Consider the following 17,529-nt stretch of genomic DNA (forward strand, 5'->3'; position numbering starts at 1 on the left):
GGCTTATATAACAATAACTTCAGTTTTCTAGGGAAGAAAAAGAAGTAGACCCATTACTGAATTTAAGAACAAGATCAAAATGGGATTTTTGACAACAAAAGTTGAAAGAAGGTTACCTAGCTCCAGAAAGAAACCCAGAAAGAAAAAAAAGAAGAAAGAAGACATAAGAAGCCACCATATGAAATACCAGAGAAGAAAAAAAGGTAGCATTTCAGCTTGTTGCAGGCATAGAATCATAGTATCATAGAATGGTTTGGCATGGAAGGGACCCTTGATATCATCTTGTTCCAACCCTGTTGCCATGGGCAGGGAACCTTCCACAAGACAAGGTTACTCAGAGCCTCATCCAGCCTTGAACACTGCAGGGATGGAAAGTACACAAAATCTTTTGATTTATAGATTCTATTTTTTTGAGTACAGATGCATAGTAGAAGATGAACACAGAGGACACTAAGAAAATAGGAGCTGTCTAAAAGTCATGCAGCTATCACTTAATGTCCAGGGGCTTGATTAGACCTCTTCTTTTTAGGTTGGCCTGATGAATGAACTAACGAAAGGCAAAACTGAAGCAACAGATATACTCAATGTATACCATAACAAGCTTGCTTACAAATAAACTTAAAATTTGCTTTCAGCCTTGAGTGGTGGAAAGCAAAAATTTATTAAAGAATGATGCTTCATCATTGCTTTGCTTTGCTCATGAGTGAGTGTAGGAATTACATACTCTGCCTTAAATTCACATGGAATATTTTATTTTCTCAGCTATGAAAATAAATATTTATTGAAAAGCAATATAATGTTTCATTTTAGTACTTAGGATTTTTTCACGTCTATGCAATAATTGATACCATGTAGAAACTCATCAGTGTACCCCTTCTAAGAAAGGAAACAAGGCCTTAAAACTCACTATTTTGAATTTTCTAAAAGACACGAGTGTGGCAGGCTGATTTTTCATTAAAGTGGAGTAGTATAAAAAACTAAGGAATTACTCATCCTACTGAGGTACTGCCCGTGCAGTGCAACAATCTCCTACAGTGCTTTGTTTAAAGATGCATCTTTGCAAAGGCTTCCAAACATTCAAAATACAACTCCTTTTTCAATAATTTCAATTCCAAATATTCAAAATACAAATCCTTTTTCAATCATTCCAATTTCAGTAGGATCTGCAGTGCTCCTTTTTGTTCCAAAGTCAGAGGAGAACATGGTTCTGCCTACAAGAAATCTACAAAAGTCAATAAGACAAGATTCCTCGGATGCTGAATTACATTGCACTGGTGAAGTTATTACTCTTACTGTGAAGGACCAGGCAGACTCATTAGAGCATAATGTAATGCTCCTTCATGATGCTCATGCAGGGGGATGAGGAAAGCCATTTGCTTGCTTGTTGGTGTGCTACTCTCAGAGGTCAGAGGCCAGCTGTTCTTGTGCCCATCTGAAACATTCTAGATGTTGGCTCAGATTGTGAAGCCAGCCAGTTCAAGCAGCTCAACCCAAGAGTGCTTAGCACCAGCCCTCTCTATTTACCCAGGAGCAAAGCACTTGGAATACCACCAGACCAGGCCATTGAAAGAACAAACAATCGAGCGGTACAGAGGATCAAGGTCCCGGTGCTTCAAATAATTTCCTGGCTTGCTTGTTTAGTCCTTGAGTTACCTTGACAGACACACTGCCACAATACTCTGCTCTCTCTGTCCCTCTAACCTCCTGCAATGAAAAATTGAGAGATCATAAAGCACACTGATTATGAGCAGAGGCTGGAGTCACACTTTTTTTCAACATGCATTCTGAGAACCACCAGTTCTTGAAACCAGCAAGAGCAGATGTATGATAAAGTACTACTCCTTAATGATGGGTAACTATTTAAAAAAAATGTTTGTTTTTTTTTTCCCAAAGGCTTCTTCTAAAGGAGTTAAGCCTACCATAGTGCCTGGAAGAAAAGACTGCAGTTTTACTTGCCTTTGACAACTAAGTGGCCCACTGAGAGGATGGAAATAATAGAGAGGAACCTGGTTTCCATATCTCTTTTATCAATTTACAGACACTATAAATTTCAATTTGCAGCCACAGCTGCAGAATAACAAGATGCCTGTTTTCTGTATCAGGAATCCTTCACCCATAAATTGTTCCAAAGCTACACTCCGTAAACACAAAATGAAAGGAAAGGTGCAACAGGAGGATTTCATACTCATGAATTTAATGTGAAAAGTTTCAACACAATTGCATTTATGTTCCATTTTGGGGGCCCCAAAGTCAAGCTCTGCCAAGGAAAGAGCCCTCACCTCAACATTTCTGGGAAAGCCCAGCTCCTTCTTGAGATCATCTGTACAACACTGAGGTCATTTAAGCCCTCATCTAAAATAACATATGAATAAAAGTACTACAGTAACTCATAAGGGCAGCAGAAAGAAAAGGCCCTCTGAAGCATCCTGACCCTATGTGATCATCTAGAGGAGAATAAAGTTTGGATTCTTTTGTCAAAAAACTAGAAGGGAGTGAAACTGGGTTTTCTTTTTTGGTTTTTGGGGGTTTTTTTCTTTTTTTGAGAGTTTGTTTTTGTTTTTGTTTTGTTTTGTTTTGTTTAACAAAGCATAAAGCTTTTTCCAACTTTTTAGGGAAACAAAGCAAAGAAAAAGTTTTTCCAATGCCACAGCTAGGCAAGGTCAAACTTGGTTAAAATGTCAACCCATGTAAAAATTAACTGAGTCCTTTCTCTAGTACAGTTTCACAGTGAAACAAATCATGCAAGGAGGGACCTCACTGAAAACCACATATTTGGTTGAATATATAACATCTGAACATTCAGTTTTAGATATCTTCTTACTTCTTTTCATCTTTCCTTTTATTTTTAGGGGGGAGAGGGGGGCAAAAACACTAGAGCTGCCAATGGCTTACTGAAGAAAAGATTCAGGTGCACTCAGCTGAACTTGTAGAAAAGCAATCCCCTTATGGGCATCACAGAATGACTGAAAACTACCACTGGTCTTATAGCTCAAATGCAGCTTCTCAGCATGTCTTTCTCCCTGTGCATACTAATGTCAGAGACCAATTTTTTTCATGCCAGAAGCCCATAACTCACCCAACAGCTATTTTCAAATTTTCTGCATGGGGTGAAGAAAGGGGCATTGAAAACATGAATTAATCATTGGAGGGGAAAGAAAAACAAACAAAAAATGGAAGGGAGGTTTTATTTAGTTTTAGGCTGAACAATAAGTGTTTGGGTTAAATTATTTCTGAATATTCCTAAATATGTTACAATTAGCATCTTAGACAGTTTTAATTTTATGTGCTGTGCCACTGATTAGGTATAACTTCACTGAAATAAAACAGATCTTGTCATTCTCAAAGGAAATTTTCCAATGTTTCCAGCCTATTTGATGTTCAAGTTTATTTTGTCATTCAGTATAGGATGACCTTGGCTACCAGTTAACAGGGGACCTTGTCTACTTAATAGAGCTGACAAAAGGCACATAAAAGACAGTGGAATATACATAATACTTACAAACTATGACTAAATCCCACAGGGCACAACTTTAAGAAAGAACATTTGTGTTCTGTAATCTTTCATTATGACTGGGGGGTTTTATTTCTCTGATAGTGTCACAAAAAACTGGCATGCAAAGCCTCAGTCTCCATGAAGTGTATAGATCTAAATGAAATTTCCTTATACACTGAAATTACAAGCTAGGGAAAAAAATGGACAAAACAGCCAACTAACAAAATGGAAATTTAAAAAGCTAGACAAGCTAAGAAAATGAAAAATGCAACTCTTGGCAGTATTTGAGAGAAGTCACCTAGGAAGATGGTGAGGAAAACAGACTAGCAGAAGAAACTTGGCTGCACCACAATTCTGTCCTTGCAAAGGCAGATATCACTTCTCAGTTCCATCATAATAAATGGCACAGCACACACCTAGATAAATGTGGTTTATACATATAGAAAATTATTCAACAACAGGGAAAATAATCTGCTTTGTGCAAGGAAGGTTTAAAGGATTTCTCTTCCCATTACTTCACATTATTTGTCCTATGTGAAGAAGTGCACCTGGGTATTCCATAGTCTACATTTATGAAGGGAAAATAGAACTTTTGGATGTAAGCCCAAATAAAGAAGGAAAAAAGAAGGTACAGCTGGCAGTATGTGACCTGGTTTCTGAGTGTAGAATGGGGGATAATAACTCAGAGACACCAGAGTCTTCAAAACCCACATTGTTATAGCTGAAGATATGATTTCTGATAATTCAAATTTTGTTATATCTTCTCTGTGTCCAGGGAGATCCAAAGGAGTCCCACTGTGATATTTTATAACCTGAAAGGTAGGTGCAATCTCCAGAGGTGGTGATGGCATTATCTGACATAAGAGTTGCAGAAGCTTGTTTTCTAAAAACTGTGCATAATTTAACCAACTATTTTCCTGCACTCTGTTTTCTAGATGGAAGATTTTTTAAGCTTCAGACAGAAAGAGAACAAAAGTGTTTATTACATCTGAGAGAGATAAATCATTTTCTACCAGATGACCTTTATACTTGCGTGCATGTATTGCCCAAAAATTAAAGTGGGAAAATACAAATTATTTAAGTTGCAATACAACCAATATAATTTATTTCCCTTCCCTAAGAGTTATTGTCAATACTACAGAAACTTGAAGCAGGCAGAAATGAAATTAATTTTAACAATGATTCTATGGCTCAAGTGAGTGAGCTATCTCATTCTTATAGGCCCAAACTCTCCTCTTTTTAAGCAGAGTTTACATTTTTTGAATTCTACTTCCAGTTCCATGAAGGCTGATGCATACATAAAACTTAAATAGTTGAACAATTATTTGCATATCTAAAGCCTAAAATGTAGCCTAAGTGAAATTTAACATTACACTCAAAAGGACATTGCAGTCAACATCTTTAAAATGCCTGTTTTCAACAATCTAGACGTTGATAGTGTTTAAGACCCTCTTGTAGAGCAAAAAGGGGCATTTTCCATGAGAAGCAGAGATTTTAAAAACACACTTAAAAAAAATTCATTCCTATGCAATCTGTTTTTTTAGTATGTTTGTCTATGCACATGAAAACATGCAACTTTTTTTTTTCCAGCATGCTCTTCAAGACTGGCACAGTTACAGGTTTAACTTCCTCTCTTAGACCAAGACAAATTGCTCTATCATTACTATTTCATTTTTATAGTCATTGCAACCTAAAATTTTGTCTCAGCAGTGTGGCTTTTTATTAGCCTTTTGAAAACACTGGGTCAGAAAATTCAAACTATAAAGCAGCCATTACTTGGTTATTGATGCTAACCCTTTGATAGGTCTGAGGAAGTCAGGTACATTACGTCTGGGCCTTTGAACATTTTTTTCCTTTTCATTTCAGCAAGCATTAACATCAGAGACATCAAGCTAATCCTTTCAGCTTCTAATCAGTGTTGTGGACACTTTTATTTCAGCAACTGAGCCTCTCTTCAGCTGCTGAGAATTTCAGATTGAAATGTTAATGATTCTAAAAATGTCACTGAGATGACATAATGCCCCTTTCTGCTGCCTACTGTTTTGTAGGAAAACAAAGTTATTGGAAGTAGCACTTGTTGGTGCCAGGGAAGTACAACCCTACTGCAACCATCCTACATGTGTAAACTGACTTTTTAGAAAAGACAGTATCCTAAGGTACCACTGTTAGTAGTCAGCATAGATCTGTCTGCTCTGGTCAGTGCCCTCTTTGCTCATCCTGCAGGAACTGTGTGCACTTTCTGGTATTCAATTGTTTCACTAACAATGTCCTCTCTGCTGAGCTTCCCTGACAATCTCAGTGATATTCCCTGAGAATCTCAGACCTCAAAAAGAGACAATTCCTATGGTGTTATTTTTACCTCCTATAGAAGATACCTGTGTTGTCCACCAGAGAGATGCCACAGAGAAGTCAGAGTGAGTGAAAGAGTTATTTTCTGACTGAATATGTTGAAAGTTAGCATTTGTTCTTAAATAATCAAGCTTGGCTCTGCTTTCTGTTCTTCTTCTCTTGTGACCAAACAGCACGAAATAAAAGTGAAGAGAGTGCTTTTCATTTCTTTTTGAGCAACATGGAGCTCAAAAAGAATGGATCACACTCTAAACCCCCAGGAAAAGAAAGGAACAAAAACAAAAACAAATTAAAAACAAACACAAAAACAAAACAAAACCAAAACAAAAAATTCCTTTGGTATAAGCCAGGATTTTCATATAAGGCCCAAAGTCCCAGATCTCAAAATCCAAAGAGAATATTAAAGCTTAATATGATTAACGCCCCCAATAATTTACAAAAATCACAAGACTTAACAATACTAAAAAATTTAAAACTTTTGTCCATTATAGAAGTGCACTAAAGAGCTTAAAAAGTTTTCTTATTTTTGCAGGGGAATAATCTCTTGCTCCTCTACCTGCAAGAAAACTTTGATTTAGAGTGAAGGGAGAGACAGCTACTGATGCTTGCCAACAAAATGAGGCAGAGAAATTACTCATTGTTCCTTCTCATAAAGGCACAGACACTGCTAGAAAGAATATCAAAATAATAATTGTTCAAGATTTCTAAGACCATTAACAAATTTCATATTGTTACTGTATTCAAACATTGGTCAAATCTTTTTTGCTTACTAGCTCTTTTCTTACAACAACTCCAGAATACTTCAGTGCTGGTGGAATATTTTGACCAACCTGGCTGAAAGTATACATGAAAAACACTAAATGCAGAAGTATGGAATCCAGAAACCATTATAAACCCAGGATTTTCATCTCTAATCTGTGCTGCCTAATACTTTTTAAAAGGCTTTATTAATAATGTCTGCAGTCAAAATCAGCAGCAAATAATTTTTTTACAATTCTAATACAAATTAATTGGTGTAACATCTGCAAAGTCTTATCAACACTGTCTTGCTAAGACTGAGCACTGATAAGCAACTCCACTATCCCTCCATCACACTTTTTTATGCAGAATAAATGTTTAGAAAAAGGAGTGGGGTTAGTGATTGTTATCTGCCATATTACAGGCTATTTTGATATATCATGACAGGTCAAGCTCTTAAAATAGACATCGTGCTTCAGAGTTTAGAAACTTCTAAATTTTATAACAGCTTTAATTGATACACTTCTAAAGAATCAAGTCCCCTTCATATCACTGATTTTATTAAATGAACAGGTGGGACTCCAATTCATTTTTCTGGAAGGGAAAGTCAGGTACATTTCTACTAAAAGAAGTAGGCACTGGTGTTTCATTCCCTTCCACTCTACACTGTATATGGTCTACAGCAGAAACTGTCTTCATTTTGCCTGCATCTTTCTAGATTGGTGGTGGTGACCGAATTTGGACTTTCTCATAATTTATGTACAAAGACTTCACAGTTCTCAACAAAATAGTAATTTATATTTCCAAGCCTTTCTTGCAGTAATTGCAAAGGAATATGGGTGCACAACTGACAGAATTATGTTGATTCTTTCTAGTAACATTTGTCATTCATAAAAGTGTGTTTTGGATTTATTCACAAGTTCCTCTCTAAGTAGGGGCAGGCCTGGTTTCACAAACCTTCTTGGCAAAACATAATACACACAGACTGGATCTTTCTGGATTCATGTTTGAATTTTCTTGAATTGTCACTATTCTAACCTAAAGACAGATACTGTATTTTTCCCAAGATAGATAATGTTGGATAGCTTTTTTCCTGCCATTTTAAAATGCACCTTGGTCCTCTGTTCATGAGACAGTCTATTTCAATTAGGTAAATATGTGCATACAATGACCAGCTTTGTCTTCAAAGCATTTTGAGGATATTCCAGCCTTTTAGAGCATTAGCCTTTTCTTGATTAATTTGGAATTCCAGTATTAACATCTGGTTTATTCTTTTTGAAATAAGGAAAAAATTCCTCAATGATCTCTATTGACTAAAATTTCCAAAATAATGTTTACTTTCTCATCTTTGCGCTTAAATTGAAAGTCAGTACTAACACAAGCAATAGTTTGCCAATAAATGCAAACTGCTTTGGCTTTTTCTGGGTCCTTCTAAGACAGCTGACTCCTAGAATAAATGACAGTAGCATTTTCAAAGCTGCTAAATTATTCCAGTCCTACTGAAGCAGATACTGTCTGGCATGAAGGATCCTAAGACTGGTGAATCTGAACAGACAGGAGTAACTGAGTGAGCAGAATTCACTGTTAAAACTGTGATAAAGAGCTTAAGATAAAAGGAGAGATTTATATTGAAATAGCAGCTTACAGTAGCAGATCAGTTTAATTTACTCTACCATGTAGTAAGCAAAGAGCGTGTAAAAGGTGGGTAGACAGATTTGACTTGTGGATCGATATTCTGTTGATCTCTGGCCACAAAACAATTAATCTCTGCAGTGCAGGACAAAAGTAAAGGGGAATTTAATGTCAAATCAGTTAACCACAATCTGAAATTGAAAAAGCAGTATTGATAATGATGTTTAGCACAAGTTCCTCCTATTAAGTGATATCATCCAGTGCATTCATTGTAATGTATTAATTGCACAGTGCGGTCAGCTTGATCTCCTAGGGTAACATCATAGTAATCAATTCCAGCAGTGTCTCCACCATTCTGTTAAGAACTACATTTCCTTAGCTGATTCTGAACTTCTTAGAGAAAAATTTAATTTCATATCTGCCATAAGATCTCTTTATCTACACAGCTTGCATTTTGGAGGGAGCACAAGTCTTTGGAAAATAAACTTAGACACAATACCATCATTATTTTAATATATGAGGAAATTCCATTTGGAGACCAGCTTTATTTGTCAGGTGAGACTTTAAAAGACACAAATAGATTCACTCTTCTTAAAGAAGGAAAAAAAAAAACATGCAGGGACTGACAGCACAGGGGACGATAGTAAAAAAGAGAAAAGAAGAAGAAACAGATAATTAAGCTCTTCCAAGAGCAGGATATTTTTTAAGGAACAGATACAGACAGTGTGCACATTACATTAATAATGGTGAAGGTTATAAAAAAAACCCAAACCCACTATGAAATTGTACTAAAATAATAACTGTTTGAAATTACAGGAATATTCCAAAGACTAACATTCTTACTTCTGGGCATCCCCTCAAGTAGTTGAAAACTCATCCCTCATTTTAAAAAGTGAGACCTTGTCAGTTCTCTCCTGATGCTTTGCAGTTTTACCATGAGTTGTTCATGTGAATAGTTCAAACATTTTTTTTTTTTCTTGTTCCTCATCAGAACCAAGGCTTCTTAGTTTTCCTCATGACACAGGAGTAGCCAAACAGACACACTAACCATGTTGGACTAAGATTTATTTACTTCATTTCAGCCAGCTGCCGGAGCTACCTGATCAAGAAGTAGCACTGAGGTGCCAGTGCCACCATGGGACACAGCATTGCCCTCCCATAAATCAGATCTCATGGCATCAGCTCAGTGCAAGAGACACACGTGCTAGAGCCACATCCACTTGGGTGAATTTGGAACAGGGCACCTTCCCTTTGTCACAGCCACTGCTGTAAAACTAAGCCAGGTAAAATCAAGACTCATGTGGTGGGACGCCTCAGTAAATGTCTGCTCTGAAACTAGTCACTCAAGGATCTCCTTGTAAACACATAGAAAATGGGGGTTTTTCTTATGGTTTGGTTCATCTGATCTATTTTAGCTGTCCACAAGCTTAATCTCAGAAGCTCCTGTTTCTTTCCACTGACTAAAAAACAAGGTTCAACAGCCACCTTAGGTGTAAGAAACCATAAGAAACATGAATTTGGTCAGATAAATGCATTGCCTCCTCCTTTCACTGGTTCTCCATATATCATCCTGTATCCTACTGCAACTTCTCAAAAAAGCATTCTTCCCTATCATATGCTCTTTTTTTTTTTTTAAACAACCAGTTATTTACCTGCAACCTCTGCTATTAATGATCCTTGAAATGAACAGGATAGAAAAAAAATAATATTTCAGGAAGACTTTTTGCATAAGTTAAATGAATTTGTTTTGAAACTGCTTCAGATACATCAATTATATCAGTCATTAGGGATTAAAGAAACATTCTTAACCCCCAGTAACTTATTGTCTGCATCTATAATCTACCTTGAGGAAGAAACATGAACCAGAGCTACAAATACTTGAAAGTTGTAGTGGAAGACCAACAGACAGGAAAAAACCTAACAGATAACATAAGTACGTAAAGGGGCAGCACTGTCAATTAGAACTAATTTTTCAACAAAAAACCCTTTCAGTGTAAATATTCACACTACAAAGGCATGCTGCCTCACTATAAAAGAGAGTATGTACATGTTTGTAGATTCACTGGGGGAGGTAGAGAAAAAGAATTGTTGATCCTTCATCATGATCTGCCACTATTGACTGTACTAAAAATGAATTATGGCATTTTAAGATACTTACTGATATTGGCAAAACTCTTCCTGAATGAATCACTGCACTAGAAATCAGGGAAGAACTATTTAATCAAGATCACTGGTCCAAATGCAGGTAAAACTCAAATGAGTAATTTCTAAACTGAAGCATATTGGTGAACCAAAAAATTAATTACTCCTGAATGAATTACAACTTACATTAAAGTAACACTACCAAGTACCTGCAAGACATGAACATTCTTAAGTGCATCTTGTTAGCACGGCAATATCACGACCCTATTCCCACTTCAGAGGCACTTACAGCTCAGCTCTGCAGGGTGCCTTTTTTCCCTAGTTGCCTCAAAATGTCAAAGGAGGTGTCAAACATATAAGTACCACTTCTAAGGTGCCAAAGGAAATATTACAAGGGTGTCTCTAGAGTCAAACAGTGATATCAGAGAAGTAACCAGGTTAACTCAGGCAGCTCTCAGCAGAGAGCAATGCCAAACAAACAATTTTACACCAGCTCCTGGTGTATTGCCAGTGGTGATTAGCTTACCAGTTACAGGTTACAGGTAACGTGGGCTTAGAAACAGCTACACCCACACCTCTGCCAAAGGGGCTTGAGTCAGATGTACACAGGGGATGCCCACAGAAGAAACAGACAAAGCAAGCACTTCAAATTCAAACCCATCTCCAATGCTTAATTTTTAGACTAGATCTCATTGTTTATATTCCAGGTATTTTCCTTTGTTGCCTCAATGTGAGCTGGAGACCTCAGAAAACATGTGGATGGTTCAAATATTCAATAAAGTTAAGTGATGGATGTAGACTTGTTTTCTCTGAACTGTGTATCAAACCATTAAACATTTGATGTTACATTCTCTGCTGCTGTAAAGACAAGTAGCTCTACTTAATCCCAGAGAATTGCACCCACTCAGACCTGTAAAACAATCTAACCTCCTTCAGTGATGAGTTTGCCTGCATATCACTCAGGTCAGAAGCACTTGTCTGTGTTTTCTTGGTTTCTACCTTTTAATGGCTGCACTTTGCCCTTTTTGCCAAGAGCGAGCTAGCAAGTGAACTCAGAGCAAGATATTATTTTTGAGTATGAATAATGTTTATGTCCCACCAGTCCAGCAACCATCCCTTTTACACTAATGAGCTGTTAAAATATGTGTTAGAGGATCACTAATCTTTCAGGAGGTTAACATGTAGCTCATCCTATTCTAACACTTTGATCACAGAAGCAGGATTTTGGGAACAGAGCATGTTTCATTAAAAAGAAAAGGAAACATGGAAAGAGAAATGCATTGTTAAGACTTAGGAGTGCCTGTGTTACTTCAGATATTTATACAGGAATAAAAGCTTTGACTCTGACCCCATTTTTTCCACTGTTTTGTCCTGCAATGACATCAGCCTTCTGACATGATTAAAGTCTTGAAAATGCACAGTAGTATAAAGTCAAAGATGGGGCAGAGAAGCAAACATTAATAGCAGTGACCCATCATAACAGCACCTCATAAGAGGCATCTGCTGGGTGTCTTCAAGACAATAAGCATGGACGAGAGAGGCTGGCCCCCTTTGGCACAATGGAGGTCACCAAGAGGCCCCCAAGAATGGGGGTTCACCAAAAGCTCAGGTCACCAAGTGATGCATGGTAGACATAGATAGTGAAGCTGGTACTTAGACTCTGTAACCTGGGTTTTAGCCACCAGGAAGAAAAATATCTCTAGGGCAAACATGAAGCTCAGAGGGCTCATATAGTGCAGCAAGCAGAATGCGTATGTTCTCAGCAATTCTCAATTCTCAGCAGTATGCAGCTCAGAAACCAAATCTTCTGCAGAGATAAAGGTGGAATGTGCCCTTGTTTTCAGCAGGAAAAAGAGGGGTGGTTTGGTCTCCTGCCCTCTCCTGGTGTTAATACTTGTTTGTGCCCTTGGTGGCCTAAGAGACATATTTATCAACAACCAGTGAAAAAATAGCCTTCAGGTCACAGCATCTCACAGTCACATGCACTAAAACCTCATTTTTCAAATGCAATCATTCCTTCTTCAGTTACATCTCATCCTTTGAGATGGATCTTTACATTTTAATTCATCTATGAAATTCACTGGAATTATTCACAGTATAGAAGAGAGTGCAGGGCTCCCAGCTAGGCTGCACGTAGTACAGGAAAATTGAAAATCAAATAGGCTTACCAACAGCTCTCTGCTCTCTACAGTAACCTGTCAGCGCCGCTTCTCTGCAGCAAGTGACAGCAACAGGAAATGATGGGATGCTGACTGCTCTCTGCACTGCTGGGATCCAATAATACAGTATTTCCTTTGTGGTACCAGAAGAGCTACCTAGACCTCAGAGATGAATTCTCTAAGGACCTTGCAAAATATTACCAGTGTCTTTCTGAGACATTTGGAAAAACACTGAAAAAATAACTGAGTGATCTCCTGCTGCCTGTAGCTGATGCACAATTTGGTGAGCTCTGCAGAACTATGCTAAACAGAAGCATCTGTACATTTCCTGCTACTGCTATTCTCGGTTGGCTGTTTCACTGTAGCAATGTAACAAAACACATACCAAATAGGAAAACTGACTGTGGCTCTTATGGAGATTGCTTTATTTTATTTTATATTCTCACAAATTTTCACAAATTATTATTAGCAGATCATGGAGGTTTTTTCAGTGGTCCAGTCACTACTCAAAGTTCTTTGTTAGATCATTTCTAATAATCTATTCTGAATGTCAATTAAGAGTGTTCAAAATAGGAAGGGTTTTGGCTGGGTAGTGAACACACTATCTCAGTTCCCAAACAACCCAAATTCAACTCATTGCAGGCACTCATCAGAAAAAATATGGATCTTTAACTCCTCAAAACTTTTGTGGCACAGTGTCTTGATTTGAAAGACAGGTGTCTGCTAAGGAAGGCAGGAGATCCCCTTGGAATGGAAAAACATTAACTCCTTCTGAATTATAATTATAATAATTTTGAAATTAAGGGGCTTTCAGGCAAAGATATGAGAATAGGAGTAACAGTTCTTTACTAGTATGTATAACGAGGCAAACAAGCAACAACAATTACAGCATCAACACCAAACAGAACCGGGAACCCAGAGTCAGCCTGTCCGCTGCGCCACCTCCTCCGTCAGTGCAGCCACGGCCAGAGGGGGCGCTGGTGGCTCCCAGTGGGCGGGGCCAGTGCTGTGATTCCTCCGCAGCTGCAGGGGGTGCTGTGGCGCGGGGGAGAACGTGGTGATGGGAGAAGCAGCCGGCAGGAAGGGATGGAGAAGGGATGAAGGGATGGAGAAGGGATGAAGGGATGGAGAAGGGATGGAGAAGGGATGGAGAAGGGATGGAGAAGGGATGGAGAAGAGATGGAGAAGAAGCTTCTTTTACGGCTCACCAGAGGGCGCCAGGATCGCCCACCCCTCTGGATAGCAAAAGGAGCTGTTGTAGTATGAGAAACAACTGCTCACTTTGAAAAATTAAAAAAGGTTTATTAAACCTTAACAAAAATACAACAAAGGACTACATAAGGGAAAAGCTGCAGCGCTGGGAACTGCCCCTTGTACATACCACATGGCCAGTTCATCTTCAAGATGGATGCTCAGTCCTTTATACCCCTGGGGGTTGCATCAGCCAGCCCTGGCCCATCCCAAAGTCTGTCAGTCAGCTCTTCTTTGCCATTTATTGGTGGAAACCATTTTCTTGTAACTTGGTTGGAGGTCAGGTGTTGCCATGCCGCACCCCCTAAGCACCAAGCTTTTCCCATTCCCAACTGCCCCATGGAAGGAGCACATGTGCAGCCTTCTTCTTACCTGTCCTAGACAACCCAGGCTGTCTGATGGTCACAATACAGGGGGGGAAAGGAACTATGGGGAGAACAGAGGACATCTAAACTACAATAACTTAATTATACATCACTAAAGCTTTTCTTAATATTCACACAATAGTCATCTTTTAATTGCAAGAGCCAATCATCTCATTGTCTGTCTATAACACCAGGAAACCTCCAGAGAAGCAAGCCGGAATGGCAGGCAGAGGGTGAAAAGCTGCAGTGCAGTACAAACCCAGAGCAATGGCAGAGGTATGGTGCGGGTTGGGCAGTAGCAGTCCAGCCCCAGGATGCAGTAAAAGGCTCCTCAGGCTTTTCTCACCAGTGCTGGCAGTCCCCGGCAGCAGGGCAGCAAAAGAAGCCAAGCGGACAAGCTCAGTCACAGTGTCAAAGCAAAAAACAACAACAACAAAAAACCCCCAAACCAGTAACAACCAAAAAAATCACACACACACACACACACACACACACAAAAAAAAAATCAAAAAGAAGCAGGCAAAACCCCATAGAAACAGCAGGATCCCTGGTCAGAAATATTGGCCAGGCGTGTTCAGTCTAACCACCCACCACCCACTGAAAGAGAGCAGACTGCCTCTTGCCTCGCCCCTAGCTCTCCCCAGAAACCCTGGCTCAGCTTCCTTTTGTCGCAACAGCCCCGGAGCCAGGGAGGATGGGGAGTGAGGCAGGGACAGCTGCCACCTCTGAGCATACAACCAAGCAAAACAGATCAAAAACCCCCAAAAATGGGATGGGATAATAAACAATCCCCAAGAAACATAGCCTGATTTATGCATAAGAAAACCAAATCCCTTTATGTTGCAGAATAGAGAGAAAAAAGCCACTCTATGCACTTCCCATATGGATATGGCAGTGAACAGCATGGTAGAAAGAAACCTCTGTTCTGCTGTCTCTTGGTTTCTACAAGTAAGGAGAGGCAGAACAGCAAATAGATCAAAAGTCCCAGAAACTCACAAAGGATGAGTAGACTTAGCTCAGAGGAAAAAAGGAACAAGAGGTGTTCTAATAATGCCATGCAACCAAGGAGGGTGAAGATGGGGCGGATTACACTTTCTCATTTGTAAACAAATCTGTGTAGACCAAGTCTTTCCTTGTTGTGCTCAGTGTCACCTGAGAGAACAAACCAGGGCTTCAGAAGGCCCTTTTGGTCCATGTGCAGGACGTAGCAACAGCACCCTGCTCTTGCCTCTTCTTCCAAGGGAAACCATGTCATTGTTTCTGCAAATGCTCTAGCAAAGGGCTATGGAATTAATGCACATTAATGTCCAGACAAGACCCTGTCCAGTAGTTGCCCAGTTGCTCTGGTTGCATTATATTGCTGTTAAACAGCTCTAGAGAATCTTTGAGAGCTGGCCAAAATAATAAAAAGAATTTTTAAAAAGCACCAGTAAAATAAACACTCAACTATGAGCAGGTGACAAGGATATTTCTTAATATATTTATTTTATAAGAGATAAACAGGACTACTTTGTAGGCAGAAACACCTTCTGTTTCTATTTCTTCAGAAATATTTTCTACAAAGCAAGCAGGAGTTTCAGCCATTTCTTATCAGAAACTGAAGCTGACTAAATTATTCAAAGAACATCTGTTTTAAAAATACCCTACATCATATTGTAGATTTCAGTGAAAAAATATTTTAAAAATCACTTGCAACTGGAAATGTACAACTCTTTGTACGTGTCTCCTTAAATCTAAGGAGACACGTACAAAGAGAGGTAACTGGCTGTGGTTTAATACTGTAGCTACTTTTGTCAAACTAATTTTGACACACATTCTACTAGTTATTGAGTTACAGCTTCTTCAGTATATTTGTTGAAAATAATCACATGATTATTCAAATTCACTCTGGCATTACTGTTGAAAGACTGTGAACTTCGGTATGACTGAATGATAAACAATGATAAATTATTAAACTATTTTCTCCCTATTACATAAATGTTCAGATGCTATTCTTACTCCTAGACTTCAAAAATTTTAGGAAAAGTAAGCCAAAAAAACCTTTATAAGTGGAGTTTGGAGAAGGAGGGGAGAGGGGTGGTGGGAAAGGTATCCTAAGTGTAATCTGTCTAGCATATCTAGAATACAGACAAAGGCAGTGAGCTGGCAGCAGTTTACAGTGCAACTCCATAAACAGTTGGCATGTAGATGGCATAACAGTACCACTAGTCAAGTGTAAATCTATATGCACTATGTTCAGACTGCAGCTAAGAAACTTTAACTATCAAAACTACAATGGAACAATGAGTAGCTTTTACTGAAATATAAGCATCAAAACCCTCTTTCTCCCCATGAAAAAACAAATCCTGATCCTTACATTACATTTTATATGGTTTAGAATGCCTATAGTTGTTTTTCTGTGTTTCCAACAAATACAATAAAGACAACTCAGGGCTGTTTTAAGCCCATACACCTCAATTTACTAACCCACCTCACTTATTGGGACTATTGCAGAAGAGGCTGGATCTGTATTTGATATATTGGCAGAAAATACTCCAGTTTACAAAAAGACATTAGCTGTTTATCAGAATCATGTGATGAGCAGACTTGAGAGGCATGCAGTAAATGAGCAGTTGTTACACGTGAATTACGTAAAGCCAAAACAAGATGCATGATCCCCAATTCTAACCTTTTCTATAGTTCTTCCTATGATTCTGCTTCCCCTTATTTACCTGAAATAAAGTAGACTTTCAATATCCAAAAATACTAAGAACTCCTCATGGAAGCCACTCACCAGTTTTTTGGTCAGAAAAAAAGTTTTAAACAAAATTGTCTTTCCCTCACAGCCTTTGGCTTTTACCTCTTCCCTGCACCACTGATACACGTTAAAGGTGTCTCCCTGTCACTGCTTCAAAATCATGAATAACTTTTAGTCACCACCTGCTTAGCTCTTGCAACCTGACTGAAATTGTAATTTAACAGTAGGCAGAGGTGTTGGGTGTTACTGAAGAACAAGGCACTGGGAGGCAGGCAGACATTCAAAGCTCTGGCCACACAAACCATCAGGTATTTCTGAGAAGAGGAACTCTGAAACCCTCAAGCTGTGACCCCCATGCTGTGCCTTCAGCAACCAACAGGCTGTGTTCATCCTGGGGTTCCTTCCTGTAGACCCCTGGATTTTGCTGAAGAACAACCATCCAAATTTCAAGGTGTGATTACTCACTGGCTCGCTATCAGAAACAGTAAAAGATAAATGTGGCTTTGGGCAACGCTGCTACTTGGAAGTATGTATTTTGTCAAATTTTCCTGCTTTGCATGGAAAAGATACCAACAAGGTATCTGAAGAGAAAACAGCAACTCTACTGGACTACAGAGAAACTTCCAAAATGCTATTCAGAGTCTGAACCCATCTATTTTCAAA

The 17,529-nt window shown here is 38.7% G+C and overlaps 1 long non-coding RNA gene across 2 annotated transcripts in view; it reads right to left on the reverse strand.

Annotated features, from left to right (window-relative positions):
- The window catches only part of LOC143693366 (uncharacterized), a 239,817-nt gene extending 227,051 nt beyond the window's left edge, over window positions 1-12,766 (reverse strand). For both annotated transcript variants that reach the window (XR_013180972.1, XR_013180971.1), the window contains exon 1: window positions 12,523-12,766. This is a non-coding gene — a long non-coding RNA (uncharacterized LOC143693366). The remainder of the gene's footprint in view (window positions 1-12,522) is intronic.
- Window positions 12,767-17,529: the final 4,763 nt, after the last annotated feature.

The sequence above is a fragment of the Agelaius phoeniceus genome, chromosome 2, assembly GCF_051311805.1.
Source record: "Agelaius phoeniceus isolate bAgePho1 chromosome 2, bAgePho1.hap1, whole genome shotgun sequence".
Classification (NCBI taxonomy): domain Eukaryota; kingdom Metazoa; phylum Chordata; class Aves; order Passeriformes; family Icteridae; genus Agelaius; species Agelaius phoeniceus.